Source organism: Bubalus bubalis, chromosome 4, assembly GCF_019923935.1.
Source record: "Bubalus bubalis isolate 160015118507 breed Murrah chromosome 4, NDDB_SH_1, whole genome shotgun sequence".
Lineage (NCBI taxonomy): Eukaryota > Metazoa > Chordata > Mammalia > Artiodactyla > Bovidae > Bubalus > Bubalus bubalis.
Window position 1 is genome coordinate 81,222,825 of NC_059160.1, and position 15,875 is coordinate 81,238,699.

The 15,875-nt window shown below is 35.4% G+C and overlaps 1 pseudogene; it reads right to left on the reverse strand.

Annotated features, from left to right (window-relative positions):
• Nucleotides 1-456: 456 nt before the first annotated feature.
• LOC102408075 lies at nt 457-1,401 on the reverse strand (annotated as a pseudogene).
• Between the last annotated feature and the right edge of the window lie 14,474 nt (nt 1,402-15,875).

Below are 15,875 nucleotides of genomic sequence, written 5' to 3' on the forward strand. Positions count from 1 at the left end.
GAAGCTGAAACTCAAATACTTTGGCCACCTCATGTGAAAAGTTGACTCATTGGCAAAGACTCTGATGCTGGGAGGGATTGGGGGCAGGAGGAGAAGGGGATGACAGAAGTTGAGATGGTTGGATGGCATCACCGACTCAATAGACATGAGTTTGAGTGATCTCTGGGAGTTGGTGATGGACAGGGAGGCCTGGTGTGCTGAGGTTCGTGGGGTCGCAGAGTCAGACATGACTGAGCAACTGAACTGAACTGAACTGAACTCATACAGTTAGTCACAAGTACAGTAGTTCTGGAGTTTTTGCCCATACACATGAGTGTTGTCTAAAATGTCTTCTTTATAGCAGTTAGACCCCGCCACCACTGTGCTTGACTGAGTTCACAAATCTGTTCTAACCTGTAGCTTGCCTGTCACTTCTCTGGCTCGCCTCTCCTGCTAAGTTTTGTTCCCTGGCAGTAATTAAAACCTTCTCCCACTGTGATAGCTACTGTTGCTGCTGCTGGAACCACCATAGCCACCTTGGCTTCATGGTTTCGCAAAGCATTGGCCTCCACTACCATAGGGGTCAGAACTTCTGCCTCCAAAGTTTCCTCCTTTCATGGAACCAAAATTTGAAGATTGATTGTTGTAACTGCCAAAATCATTGTCCAAAAATGCTTCCATTATTACCAAATCCATTATAGCCATCCCCACTGCCACCGTATCCACCCCTCCACAGTTTCCACCAAAACCACTTCAATCACTGAAGTTTCCTCCATGACCAAAGTTGTCATTCCCACTAAAACCATCTCCACGACCACCACCAAAGTTTCCAGGACCACTTCCACCTCTTTGGCTGGATGAAGCACTAGCCATCTCTTGCTTACATAGGGCTTTCCTAACTTCACTTTTGTGGCCCTTCACAGTGTGATATTTATGAATGACAATCTTGTCTATAGAGTCATGGTCATCAAAGGTTACAAAAGCAAAGCCTTGCTTTTTGCCACTGCCTCGGTCAGTCACGATTTCAATCACTTCAATTTTCCCATACTGTTCAAAATAATCTCTCAAGTGAAGTTCTTCAGAATCTTCTTTAATGCCACCAACAAAAATCTTTTTCACAGTTATTTCGGTACCAGGTCTTTGAAAATCTTTTGAGACAGCTCTCGTAGGTTCCACAACTCTTTCATCCACCTTATGTGGCCTTACATTTTGGCCGTGTCTACTTCCTCCATAGTGGCATATTTGACAAACTGGAAGCCCCTGGAATGCTTGGTGTTTGGATGCCTCATTACCACAAGTCTGTGAGCATTCCCCATTACTCAAAATAGCTCCTCAGGCTCTCGTCAGTTGTGTCGAAGCTTGTCCCTCCAAGAAGAGCTTCTGCAGCTGTTTGGGTTCTTTGGGAGACTCTGACTTAGACATGATGGCAGCGGAGCAGGGGAGACTTCAACAATGCTGGCTCAGCTGCATTCATGGGCATAAAGGAGTAACCTAACGAATGTATCTCTAAGAGAAAAAAAGTGTTAGTCGCTTAGTCATGTCCAGCTTTCCAGGCAAGAATACTGGAATAGGTTGCCATTCCCTTCCCCAAGGGAACTTTTCAACCCAGGGATCAAACCCTGGCCTCCCGCATTGCAGGCAGATTCTTTACCATCTGAGCCACCAGGGAAGCCAGTTTTTAAATCAGTATTTTTCAATATATAATGATAATGCATGGTGCACTTTTGTAATGTTTCACAGCATCCAAAATCAAGCACTTTAAAGTGCTTGGAAGAAGCAGAACTTCTTAGAGAATAAAATGTTTGAGGAAAACATCCTCTCTAATTCCATTAAAGAAACAAGCAGGAATATGGTGCTAACTTCATTATTTCTCCCCCAAAGGAATTGAACCTGACTTCAGTTTTATTGGCAGACTTGATATGTGTGAGTTTACTCACCAGCTCATTGATGTAAGCAATTATATTTAGAGTAGACAAAAGTAATGAATACAGGGAAGAGGTGACAGTTGGGAAGTAGCAAACAGGACATTTTAGTCATTAAACCTGTATAGACTGTGTCAAGCTCTTTTCCCTGAATACCTCCAAGGACTTTACAACTGTTATCTATTAAATCTACCCTACCCTGATGCAAGAAGAATAATGGCATCACCACCTCGGTTTTGGATTTAGAAAAATAAATACCTCTAACAGAGAGAAAAAAGAAAAAGAAGACTCCTCTTTACTGAATGAGCTAAGGACAGGGAAGAGCACAGAGCCTTGTTCCCAGGCGGTGGCCTCTAAACCTCAGACAGTGTCAGCTAGGTAACTTCAAATACACCAGTCACAGGGAAGAAAGGAGAGAGATTTAGCTGACATTCACCCAACTTTTGATATTCTCAATTATCACATATAACACATTATCTTATTTTATATCCCACAATATGTGACACATGGTACATACTCCATGTTTTGTTTTGCTTTTTTGCATTTTTAACACTTTCATTGAGGCATACATGACATACTATAAAATTCACCCATTTAAAATATGCAGAATGATTTTTAGTAAATTTATATGCATGCATGCTCAGTCACTTCAGTCATGCCCTACTCATTGTGACCCCACGAACTGTAGCCTGCCAAGCTCTTCTGTCCATGGAATTCTCCAGGCAAGAATACTGGAGTGAGTTGCCATGCCCTTCTCCAGGGGATCTTCCCAACCCAGGGATTGAACTTTGCCTTCTGCAAGGAGGCAAATTCGTTAACTCTGAGCCACCAGGGAAGCCCAAATTTGTATAGTGACACACTATCACCACATTCCAGATTTAGAAACTTTCTACCATTCCCCAAATTCTATTCTGTCCCTTGTCAATTCCCTTTCCCTCCCCTAGTCCCAAGCAAACACTGATCTTTGCATTTTATAGACATTTTGTATAAATTGAATAGCACACTATATAATATTTTGTGTCTGAATTCCTTCACTTTGTATGTTCTTTAGGTTCATTCATGATTTTGCATGGAATGGTCTTTTTTTTTTTTTTTTTCATTTTTATTGTTGGATAGTATTTGATTGTATGAATATGCCACATTGTGTTTATTTCTTCACCAGTTGGTTAACCCTGGACTGTTTGCATTTTTTGTCCATTACGAATGAAGTTCCTGTGAACATTTGCATTACAATTCTTATGAACATATGTTATTTTTCTCCAGGATATATACCAAGGAATGAAATTACTAGGTCAAATGACAATCATAAGTTTAGCACTTTGCTAATAATAAGTGTACCTTTTTGTATTACCACAAGCAATGTATGAGGGTTCCAGTTTCTGCTCATTTTCTCCAACATTTAGTATTTTCAATGATTTTTTACTATAGTTAATTAGTGGGTATATGTTTAGCTGTATATTATTGTGTGTGTGTTTCATTGGTAGCTTTATGGACATATAATTAAGATACAATAAACTGAGTATGTTTAAAGTATATAATTTGTTAAGTTTTGACATATGCATACAACCATAAAATAATCATCACAATCAAGATAACAACAATATCCATCCCCAACAAAAGTTTAATTTTGCCCCCGGGTAAGTCCTCTCTCACACATTGCCATCCCTACTCTGTACCCAGGAAATAACAGAACTGTTTTCTGTGAGTTAGTTTCATTTTATAGAATTTTATATTTAAAAATTAATGTACATTTTCACCTGGCTAATATCACCCAGCATAATTATTTTGAGATTTATTTATGCTATTGAGTCTATCATAACTCAATCTTCTTTATTGCTGATTAGTATTCCATTATGGGGACTGTAGTTTACAAATTTACCAATTGAAAAGCATTTAGGGTCATTTTTACCCAATTTTTGGCTATTATAAATAAAGTTTTTATGAATATTAAGTCTAAAACTTTGTTCATATGTTTACATTTCTCAAAAGTGAACATCAATACCTAGGTGTTGAATGGCTGGAGCATAGTTGAGTGTGTATTTAACTTTTTAAGAAATTGCTAAATTGTTTTCCAAAGTGTTCTCACCCAAGGTGCTAGAATACTGGTTACTGCATTTTCACCAACACTTGATATAATCAATCTTTTTAAATTTAAGGCATTCCAGTAAGTGTGTAGTGATATATCACTGTGGTTTTATTCACATTTCTTAGTGACTACTGACGCTGGGCTTCCCTGTGGCTCCGTGGTAAAGAATCAATCTGTCAATGCAACAGACATGGGTTCGATCCCTGGATCAGATGATCCCCTGGAGTAGGAAATGGCTACACACTCCAGTATTCTTGCCTGGGAAATCCCATGGCCAGAGAAGCCTGGTGGGCTACAGTCCATTGGGTTGCAAGAGTCAGACATGACTTAGTGACTAAACAAACAAATAACAATGATGTTGAACATCTTTTCATGTCCCTTTATGAGAAATATTTGCAAACTAATATCAAGATCCTTAAGTTAGTCCCATCGGCCAAAGTCCTTTTTGCCATGAAAAGTAATGTATTCACAGGTTCTGGGGACAAAGACATGTGCATATTTGGTTGGGGGGAGGGGGACTATTATTCTAACACACTTGGTATCCCATAAATTTTGGTATATTTTTGGTCATGGTGATGGTTTAGTCACTAAGTCATGTCTGACTCTTGCAACTTCATGGACTGTAACCCACCAAGCTCCTTGGTCAATGGGATTTCCCAGGCAAGAATTCTGGAATGGGTTACCAGTTCCTTCTCCAATGTTATATTTTAATTTTCATTCTATTCTAAATACTTTCTCATTTCCTTTTTGAAATCTTCTTAGACCCACAGGTTTTATTTAAAAGTGTGCAATAATGTTCCAAATATTTATAAGTTGTTTTGCACAATATCTGCTATTGATTTCTATTTATTATTATTTATTATTTAATTATTTATTATTATTATTACCTACTATTAGATAACATTCTTTGTATGATCTAATATTCTTAAATTTTTTGAGACTTGTTTTATGACCCAGAATTTCATCTGTCTTTGTAAATGTTCTAAGGGTGCTTGAAAAGAATGCTTATTCTATTGTTGTTCCTGGGTTCAGTGTCTTATAAATTAGGTCAAGTTGGTTGATAGTATTTGATATTCTTAATAATTCGCTGTCTATTGGTTTGATCAGCTATTGATATTAAGTTTTGAAATCTCCAACTATAAATGTAAACTTGTCTATTTCTCCTTACAATTTTTACACCAAGTATTTTGAAGCCCTATTATTAGATGCATAATATTTAAGATCTGGTTCTTGTATAATCTTCAAGATACTTTTTATCTCTTGTAATATATTTGTCTTAAAATCTATTTTATCTGATAGTAATGTAACCAGCCTGGGTTTCTTTGCTTCATGTTAGAATGTCATGTCTTTTATTCATTTTTTAAATTTTAACCTATTTATGTCTTTATACTAAAGTCTATTTTTATAAGCAGCATATCATTAGATATTCTGTTTCGTTCAACATTACATTCACTTTTTTTTACTGGAATATTTAGACTATTTACAATCAATTTTATTACTGATATTGCTATGTTTATGTTGGTCATCTTGATGTTTGTCTTTTATTTGTTCCACCTTTGTTCCCTTTTCCCCTTTATTTGCCTTTCTTTGGATCAAGTAATTTTTATAATTACATTTTATCTCTTCTGTTGGTTTATTAGCTAGAATTCTTATGTTAACATTAATGATTGCATCAAGATTTATAATACATTTTTACTTTATTAAAATCTACTACTACTACTAAGTCACTTCAATCGTGACCGACTGTGCGACCCCATAGACGGCAGCCCACCAGGCTCCCTCGTCCCTGGGATTCTCCAAGCAAAAACACTGGAGTGGGTTGCCATTTCCCTCTCCAATGCATGAAAGTGAAAAGTGAAAGTGAAGTCTCTCAGTCATATCCGACTCTTAGCGACCCGATGGACTGCAGCCTACCAGGCTCCTCCATCCATGGGATTTTCCAGGCTGTCATGTGACATTAACTTTACATTTTGGTATAAGAATAATAAAGCAATATACTTATGGTTTCCTTCCCTGTTTTTTGTGCTATTGTCATGTTTTACTTTTACATATTCTATAAATATTATAGTAACTATATTATTGCTATTTTGGTTTTAAAACTATAGATTATTTCCTAAAGTGTTTCTTCATATAGATCCATCTTTCTGACTAATTATATTTTTCTCGTGCTTAAAGGACTTCCATCAACATTTCTTGAAGAGAATGTCTGTCATTAAATTCTTTCAGCTTCTGTATGTCTAAAAAGGTCTTTATTCTACCTTCATTTTTTAAAGATTTATTGAGGTGTAATTTACATAATATAAAGTTCACCATTTATAAATATAAAATTCAATGTATTTGTAATTCAGTAAATTTGTAAAATTGTGCAAGCATTCTAAAGTGGTTTTGAATGTTTACATCATCAAAAAATTCTATCATCCATTTTCACAGTTAATCTCTCTTGTTTCAGCCTCTAATTTGCTTTCTTCCTATAGATTCGTGCCTTCTAAGCATTTCAGATGAATGGGATTCTGCAACAGTCTTTTGCATCTGCCTTGCCTTACATAAGATAATGTTTCTGTGGTTCATCCATATTGTAGTAAATGTAAGTAGTTTATACCTTTTTATTGCTAAATATTATTTCATTATATAAATATACCATATTTCATTCTTCCTTTCACTAGTTGATGACCATTTGGGTTGTTTCTGGTGATGACAAAGAATTTTTCTATGAACATTTGTTTACATGTTTTTGTGTTGATATATATTATTTCTCTTAGGAATGGTTACCTTCATTTTTGAAACAGATTTTTACTGGGTGAAAAATTCTAAATTGACAGAGCTTCTTTTCTTCCATTATTTTAATAATGTTGCACCACTATCTTCTAACCTACATTCTTTCACATGAAAAATCTGCTGCCATCTTTGACTTTGTTTCTTTCTATATAAAGTGGTCTTTTTTCCCTCTGGTTCCTTTATAGGTTTTCTATTTGTCACTGGTGTTAAGCAATTTGATTTTGAAGTATCAATGTAGTTTTTTGTGTTTCATGTCTGATAAACGTCCTCAATCTGTTTATACTTTTAATCAAATTTTGGGCCATTATTTCTTCAAACTTTTTTTTTCTGTCGACATCTCTCATTCTCTAGTCTCCATCAGTTCTGCTTCTCAGTAGTCCTAATGTCCACTATTTTTATTCCTTCTCATTTTCAAACACAGCCTTCCACTGACTGACCTCTCATCACAGATATTTATACCTGCCAGATGGTGGTTGGTTCCTTTTCTTCTTCACATTCACACTCGCTGCACTGTGCACTACATAAACATTGAGTGCTGTAAGCATTTCAGCTGTTCAAAAATTGTACTAAAATTTATGACAAGTTAGCTTTGTTAACAATTGTTAACTATGCTGGTTATCATGAGAGACTGAGCCTTAGTTAATCCCAATAGCTTCTCCAAATGATAATAAGTGACACATTTTAAGAAAGAAATACCTTAAAAGAGTACTAAACACAGAACAACTAGTAAATCTGGGCAGAGAGGTGTGTAGGGCTGTCTTAAGGAAAGCGCCACGGAACAGGTGACATTTGAGTTGCGTCATGAAGGAAGAATTAGTTTGTCAGACAAGTAAGAAGGGAACTAACAGTTTAGGTGAAGAAAACACTGTATTCAAGACTCAAAAAATTAAAGTACTGAGTATCTTTTTTGTACAGTGAAAAATTTTAAAATTCTGTAACATGCAGAAAGGTTATAAGAACAAGTTGTTGAAGGACTATTCCAAAGATACCAGTCTTATTAAATCTCTTTTAGAAAGTTTGTTCAGTAATTGGTGTGCTAAAAATATAAAACAAACCAAAAAAATAAAAACCATTGGCTTTGCTTTTTGCATCTGGAATTTTTCTAATTGTCCACCACAGATAATTAATTGTTCCAGGGCCAGGAAACCCCAGAAATTCCCTAGCTCTTTCTCCAGAATGCCTTTGCTATAGACAACTTTTCCTGGATGGATAACTCAACCTCCATACTGATATCCCTCCAGAACTTGACTTCAGCATATGCCCTCTGATTCCATTGACCATCATCTCTGGAAAGAACTTTATACTCTCCTCTTCCACCCCTGTCACACACACACACACACACACACACACACACACACACACACACACATACACACACACACACACACACACACACTGCTTTGGGTTACCTAGCAGTTACTTGCTAGTTCTCCATTTCCCCTAGCTTTCCTCATCAGACACTGGGATCAGGCAATTAGCAAAACAAAATCAAAGAAATGGTTTCAAGCAAAGAAAAAAAATGTGTTAAAGTCTTCAAGAATATCAATATTGATGTTTTCTTCCTATATTTAGTAAATAAAAAAACAATAATTAAAATGTTAGAGTTCAAAGAAATCAGGTAATGAAACTTTAACAAATTTTCTCAAGTGATAGGCCTATGAATGGCAAGTTTTAACAAAGTAATTAAGGGTATAAGAATACAATCACAATAAAAATAGTAAAATATATAGATATTTCTCAGAATTAAATATTTGTCTAATATCCATTTTCTCTACCATCATGAATTTCATTAACCAAAATAACATGAGAATCCAAGAAAAGAGACAGAGAAGAAAGAGTGTAGTGTAAGATAACAAACATGAGTATTCATTATTGGACTGTAATGCAAAGTAATATTAAAATGTAAATCCCCATAGCATGAATTTAGAGAGATTTGCATGATATCAGTAAGTCATTTATTATTAGTTTTTCTGCACTTATAGATAACTGTAGCCAAGAAAATCTCCATTTTCCCAGCTGCAAATTTTCTGACTATGGTGTAATATAAAGCTATTGAATTATAGAGTGTGTCCGTTTTAACTACTAGTTTTGAATATAACATGAGTAATCAGCAAGAAATAGTATTCTTAGACCCCTCATTGTAATCAGCATGTCATTGTTACAATATTATGGTGCCCAGATAAAGTAGAGTCTCTTCATTCTTAATTTTTGAATAAGTGTTTAAGGCATACATAAATTATAATAATTTCCAAACGCATGAAGGACAGCTTTGTAAGATTGCATCTTTCTCCTAAAAATGATAAGAAATTCACTAATGAGTCCATTAGACAGAGTCCATTAAAGGTGACAGGACAACGATCTCTGGGAGACCTAATCAAGCAGAGACAATATGCAGGATTAATTCAGTGTCCATTCAGCTTTCTGCACTCAGACAGAAAATGAGATTTGAGTGACCACTTTATTTAGCAAGTCAAAGACTGCTGAAAATTTTATGAAATGGTGCAACTCACATGCTAAACAGAGCAGAGTTTCATTAAGAGAGTTTGATATAGTGAAAAAAAAGTGAATAATTCTCATTGGATATCAGTTAATAAACGGCATGAAATATAAATTAGCTTCAGGCTTGATCTGCATAAAGTTACCTTTGTGATAGCAGTGTTATCACTGTACATTTATTAAATGAGATCTCATTTATTGTTCTGTCTCCTTTTATACTCAACTTATTTGAAATCATAATGATTTCTATTGGTTAGGCTTCATTTAAAACTATCATTGATTGTTTAAACATCCAACCTTAAAATTTATTTATAATTGCCATTTTTGGTGCCTAGAAATTTTGCTTCATTCAAGAACAAATTTTTAAATTAAGAAAATGTCTTTTATACACAAACATACAGAGCAAGTTTATTGATACTTCAACAACTCAAGAAGATTGAATTCTAAACTTTAAAGGGGTTAGTGGAAATATGCCCCTCTGAAAAAACATAAAGCTGTGTGACTTAAAACCCACTGGAAATAATAATGCACATATATAAGTTTTATAATAAATATAAAATTTTAACTGCTTATATTACATATTATTATAAAAGAACCTAAATTTTAAATAAATATGGAGACAAAGCTTAACCTTATTCTATTGTATTCTGCCTACTTTATTGTAATTATGACAATAACTACATAATTATGTAATTATGACAACTCAGTATTCACAGTTATAAATATAAAATATTCACTAAATGTTTTACATTTTTAATATCTTAATGTATAAATTCAACAGATACTTGTGGTATGTTTAAGAATGTTTTGACAAAATAGCTGTCCTTTTGTAACCATTTCTAAGTTATTAATACATTAACCAAAATAGCACTATTGAAAAGAAAAACTAAGAATTGCTGGCAAATTCAGTTTATACTGATCTCTATTACTTAAAAAAATGAAATTCTTAGTGCTCGGCTCATTTTAGGGGTATTTTAGGTACTTTGATCATGGGCAACCCATGCTTGTAATAAATCATCATGTCCCAGGAGATAAGCCCAAGATCCATAAGCCTGAAAATTCAAATGAGAACACTTTCACAATAGTACCCTGATCATGAAGACTCTGGCCCCTTCGACCTATTTAACCATCACAAAGTTGGCATCAGGCTAGATATCACCAGGCATCAAGCTGATGAATGCCCCACAGTACAGATATGTTCAACTGTTTCCTGTGATATCATTTTACTTGTTCTTCTGAGCTCTATAATATTTTCTGTAGTGAATTCAAGCTGAATATGTTTGGCAAGAATATTTTCTCAGAGATGCTGTGTATTTCATACTACATCACATCAGGAGGCCCATTATATTTATTTCTCCCCCTAGTGCTGCAAGTTTGATCACTGAGTTAAGATGGTGATACATGGATCTCTCTACTATCGAGGTAAGTTTTTCCCTTTGTGGTTAGAAAGCCATCAATAGGGTAATACTTTGGCCTCATAAGAAACCTTTTGCCTAATGATTTAGCATTGAGTGATAATGCTTGCTTGAGTCAAATATTATGTTAGAGGTTAAAAATTATTTTTTACATTGCATCATTCCTTCTGCATTTTAGTGTGCATTCTTCTATGAAGTAACTTGAGAGAACTTCAACATAAGCTGTTTCTTTACCCTGAATTATAGTCCTGGGAGAAAGGTAGGATAAATACTTAACTCTCTCTTTCTAATTGCAAACTTCCAAAGTAAGGAGTTCATTTAATAGTACTTGTCAATGGTGGTGAATGAGAGTTCCATGTCTGTTTTATAGTTGCTGTTAAATATCAATATTAATTCATGATTTTTATATATTCAGTGACTTTCAATTAATTGCTTTATGTATAATGATCAAATTTGGTAAGTTAGAGTCTTTTCAAACTGGTTCCCATAACCTTTTGATATATTTTTTTTGATTACTTGTTTACTTTCTGGCACAAAATATCCCAAACCTGGAGCAGCTATTTTTCCAAGAATATTTTTATATGAAAAGAAATCACAGTTTGGATATCAGGAGATTCTTTGCTCCTGGTGAAACAGGAGGGAAAGGGACAGGGCACAACTTTTGAAAGAATGACATAACCCAGAGGACACAACGTAAACTGATTAGAATCAGATGGATCCAAGATGGCAGACAAGTCAATTTCGACTAAACCTCGATCCTTGATCAACAAGTGAAATGACACCCCCAGCGGCACCATGACAGTTTCAAGACACTGTCAAAAGACCAAAAAGTGGATGGTGGCCAAATTCCTGGGAATCTCCATCTATTCCCCAAAATAATTGGAATAATCCTCCCACTCAGCGCATGACGTTACCCAACCCATAAAAGCTAACCACACCACACTTTGAGGCCAACGCCCTTGCCCTCTGCAATGGTCCACATTCTGTCTGTGAAGTGTGCTTCTCTCTGAATCTGAATAAATCCACTTCTCACCTATCACTTTTCTCACTGAATTCTTTCTGTGATGAGATATCAAAAATCTGAGCTTCATTAGGTCCTGAAACCAGGTACCATGGGTTCTGGCTGGGTTTGAGTTCCAGCCACATGGGTTCAAGTCCTAAGCAGGATTTCAGCCAGGTTCAAGTCCTGGTTATGTGAGTTTGAGTCCCCAGCCACATGGGTTCAAGTCCCAGAACATGGGTTCAAGTCCCAATCTGAAGTAAATGGTTTCACTGGGTTATCAGTGGTTTTAGGCTTTCTCAGTGGACAAAGCTAGAAAAAAAACAAATATTCTAACATCATGAGTTCATACACGTATTTTCCATCCAAATGTAACATTTTACATTTTTTCCTTCATTTTTTTGATTCTGTACTTATACATCTTTTCTCTTACACTTAAAATTTGTTTCCTACTAACTTTAGTATTCATTCTTGCTCTATCCTACAACATTAACAAAAATAAATTCAAAATAACTGTACCAATATTAATACTGAGTAAAATTACTGACTGAAGTTTAATATTTTTCACAGTTGTTTTTGTCCTTAGAATATATACTGGTAAATGTATACAGAGTTCTAAAGCCATTAGAAATCCTTTTCTTTGTGTGTGGTTGTTTCCAATTTGGCATGGAGTTCACTCATATTCACTCAGAGAGCTTCCTTCAGTCACAGCTCTGCAGTGTTTCATTAAAGGCACACACCATGGTTGACTCAACCCCCCATGAATGTACCTTTGTATTGTTTCCAATTGTTTGTTATTACAAACAGTTTGCCTTTAATTCAAATATCACCACATGCCTATGATACTATTACCTCTATTTTAATATGAAACTGAGGCTCAGGGAAATGGAGTACTTTCCCCAAGTTTGTATAGCTGTATGAAACCAAAATCTTGCTGTTTATTTTCGAGTAGAGTGCCTCTCAGGCATCCGCAGCACCACAACCATAAACTGTTTTCTGTGCTTCATTGTTTTCCAGGCATCTTTGTGAAAATGAACAAAAGAAAGAAAAAAAAAAAAAAAAACACACAAGTCTTCATAGGCACATTTGGATCCAAATGGATATGTAAAAAGGAACTGAGCAGGAAGGGAACTGTCTAACACCAAAGGCCAGAGCAAGCTCAACACCACCTCTACCCAGCCACCTCCTAAGACATAACTCACTATACACTCTCATGTTTTCTCAACCAAAATGCCATATCTAATTGCCATATATAAGTGGAGTGGAATGCACAAATCCTTTGTGATAGCAGAAACTGATTATATCTGCTTTGGTATTAGTGTTCAGAATTACATTGAAATAATACAGTTTTATTAAAATTTCCACCTATTCAGCAGTATGAGATTCACTAATAAAATATCTGATTTGAGTCTAATATATGAAGAAATAATATATAATTAAGAATTTGTTTTTGAAGTTCTGATGAATTTCCTGACCATGGATGTTTTCACATGACAGAAATTAGCCACAACTTTGAAATGACCACTAAGCGATCACTGTTTCAAAAATAACAACAAATGCCACCCCCCTCTGTGTACAGAAGTGGCTTGCTTTCCTGTAGGGGTGTATGTCAGAAGTTCAAGGGAAGTATTCTGCAGACACTTTTCCACTGAAGTTTTGGGGTAGAAATAGGGGAGGCAGTGAGCTGATTGTTCCTGTGTATAAAAAAAAAAAAAAAAGAAAGAAAGAAACCCTCTTAGTTTAAATTTATGTTTAATTTTCATCAAGCTTAGGTTGTCCTGGAAGATGAGTGTATTACAAAGTTTCACCTCTGGGATTCATGATGGCAATCCATCTCTTTCCCACATCTAAAGCTAAAATTGGCAGTATTCTCCTTATTCTATGAACTACTTTTAAATGACATGCAGGAGAAGAAAGACACTGTACTTAAATATATAAAAATAAATTTTCTTGGCTTACTGGTGGTAGCAAACAAATATCTATGAGTAATACTCCTATATCACCAGCTAGCAGGGCACTTAATAAAACCCAAACAACTGTCACACACAGGTTATAAGGTCATTTCTCACATATAAGATAAACTAGAAATCTATCCAAAGGATAGAATCACGGAGAATGTTATGAAGTTTGCTGGAAAATAAAAAATGAGTTTCACATGTTATTTCATTTCCCAAGGGCACTTTGATAAGCATACACACATATTGTCAATGCAGGCTGGGCCCCAGTGCATGTTGGGGACACAGAAACAAGCAAGTTCAAAATCGTAAATGTCATTTAGTAACAAATTAAATATTTGCCACAGGTGACAGGAAAACAAATAAGTAAAATAAAGCTGTATTTTTTTTTTTTGGCTGCCAACAATATGGAGAAAGACATAAATGTAAAATATGAAGACACTGTCCTTCAGAAAGGTAATGATAAGGCTTATATTTACAACATTTCCATTGAAAATAGTCACAGAGGCTTGCACCTCTCAATGTGTGTTGAATGAAAGATTTAATGAATGAACGAATGAAAATATATGTATTGGGAAAGTAAGTTTGTGTGGTTGTGGAGGAGAAAAGGGAGTTCATGGATATGGATTCAGGATGGTTTAAGAAACAACAATCAGATTCTCCAAACAAAGTCTAAAACAAAAGAAAGCATTAGTTTTTAACATTTTCCAATAGTGCGCACACCTGTACAACAAAAATTCTAGCCTCATGGTACTTAAACTTCAAATGTACCTGTGGTATTTACCCAAAATAGACATTCTGATTCAGGTCCAGGAATTCACATTTAAAAGCAATCCATATGATTCTGAGAGAAAGTGGCCCAGAGACAGTATTTTGAGAAATGCTACTCTGTAGCAAGTGGCAGGCCTGAGGAGAGGTTTGGGTTTCCCCTCTCTTCTCTGTGGATTTTCTTTGATAGCAGATTTTATTTTCTGTATTACACCCCACTGTCCAACACTATACAGCCTTCTTCTTGGGAAATGCTATTTCTTAAGCTCAGAGGTCATATTTGGAATGTATTTTATTTAGAATCATTCCCCAAACTGAAAGTGTTAATTGCTCCTTTGTGTCTGACTCTGTGATCCCATGTACTGTAGCCCAAGGCCAGGGTCCTCTGTCCATGGAATTCTCCAGGCAAGAATAACTGGAGTGGGTTGCTACTTCCTTCTCCAGGGGATCTTCCCAATCCAGAGATTGAACTTGGGTTTCCTGCCTTGCAGGCAGTACCCTCTGAGCCACCAGGGAAGCCCCAATGGCCAATATTTAAGTAGAAAAAATTAGTGAATCAAGAGTTTTGATTCTGTGGTAATTAAATGGAATTCACAGTGCAGGGAAGGCAGAGAGAATAAAGAGTAGAAAGATGCAATAAAGCTAGAGAAAGACCCTGTTAAAGAGAATCAAAAGTTTAACATGTAATTTTTTTCTTTATATTAAAAATGAATTAAAAGTAGTTTAAATACTTGTAAGGATTGCCTGATAAAATATAGGATGTTCAATTAATTTCAAATTTCAGATAAATAATGAATACTTTTCTAGAATAAATACAATCCTGTACTTTTATTTGTTAAATATGGTATCTAATACTTACCATGTAAAACTACTGTTAAAAACTACTCTGAGGGCCATATGTGGAGAGCATGGGTAATGTATCTTTGAATGGATCCCTGATATAATTGAGATATGACTTTCACTTGAAAGAAACTTTACAAGGTATTTCCCATACCCAGAAAGCAGCCATTTATATCAAACATCTGAGAAATTTCCCCAAAGACTATTTTCCTCAATCAATATAATTCTCTACCAGCAAGATCCTCTTAATGCTCCACAAATCTTTTTAATGAAAGAATGTAGAGGGCAGCTCAGTGCATATTCATTTTCAAGTGTATATAATAATCTAATAACAATGTTGTATACATTAGGCGTTCTCTTCTTTCCCATGGAAAACACGTTTTTGCCTCCCTGCTTTAAACAATAAGTTCTCAGCATATTATGTGTGTCCCTGATTTTCTCAAGGCATTCTATTTACTTCTTTACAATAATAAAAATTTTTTTTTCAATTCAGCACTATCGACACGTGGGACCAGATAATTCTTTGTTGTTGGAGACTGTTCTGTATATTGTAGGACTGGCATGCATGCTTAGTTGCTTCAGTCGCGTCCAACTCTTTATGACGCCATAGACTGTGGCCTGCCAGGCCCCTCTCTCCAT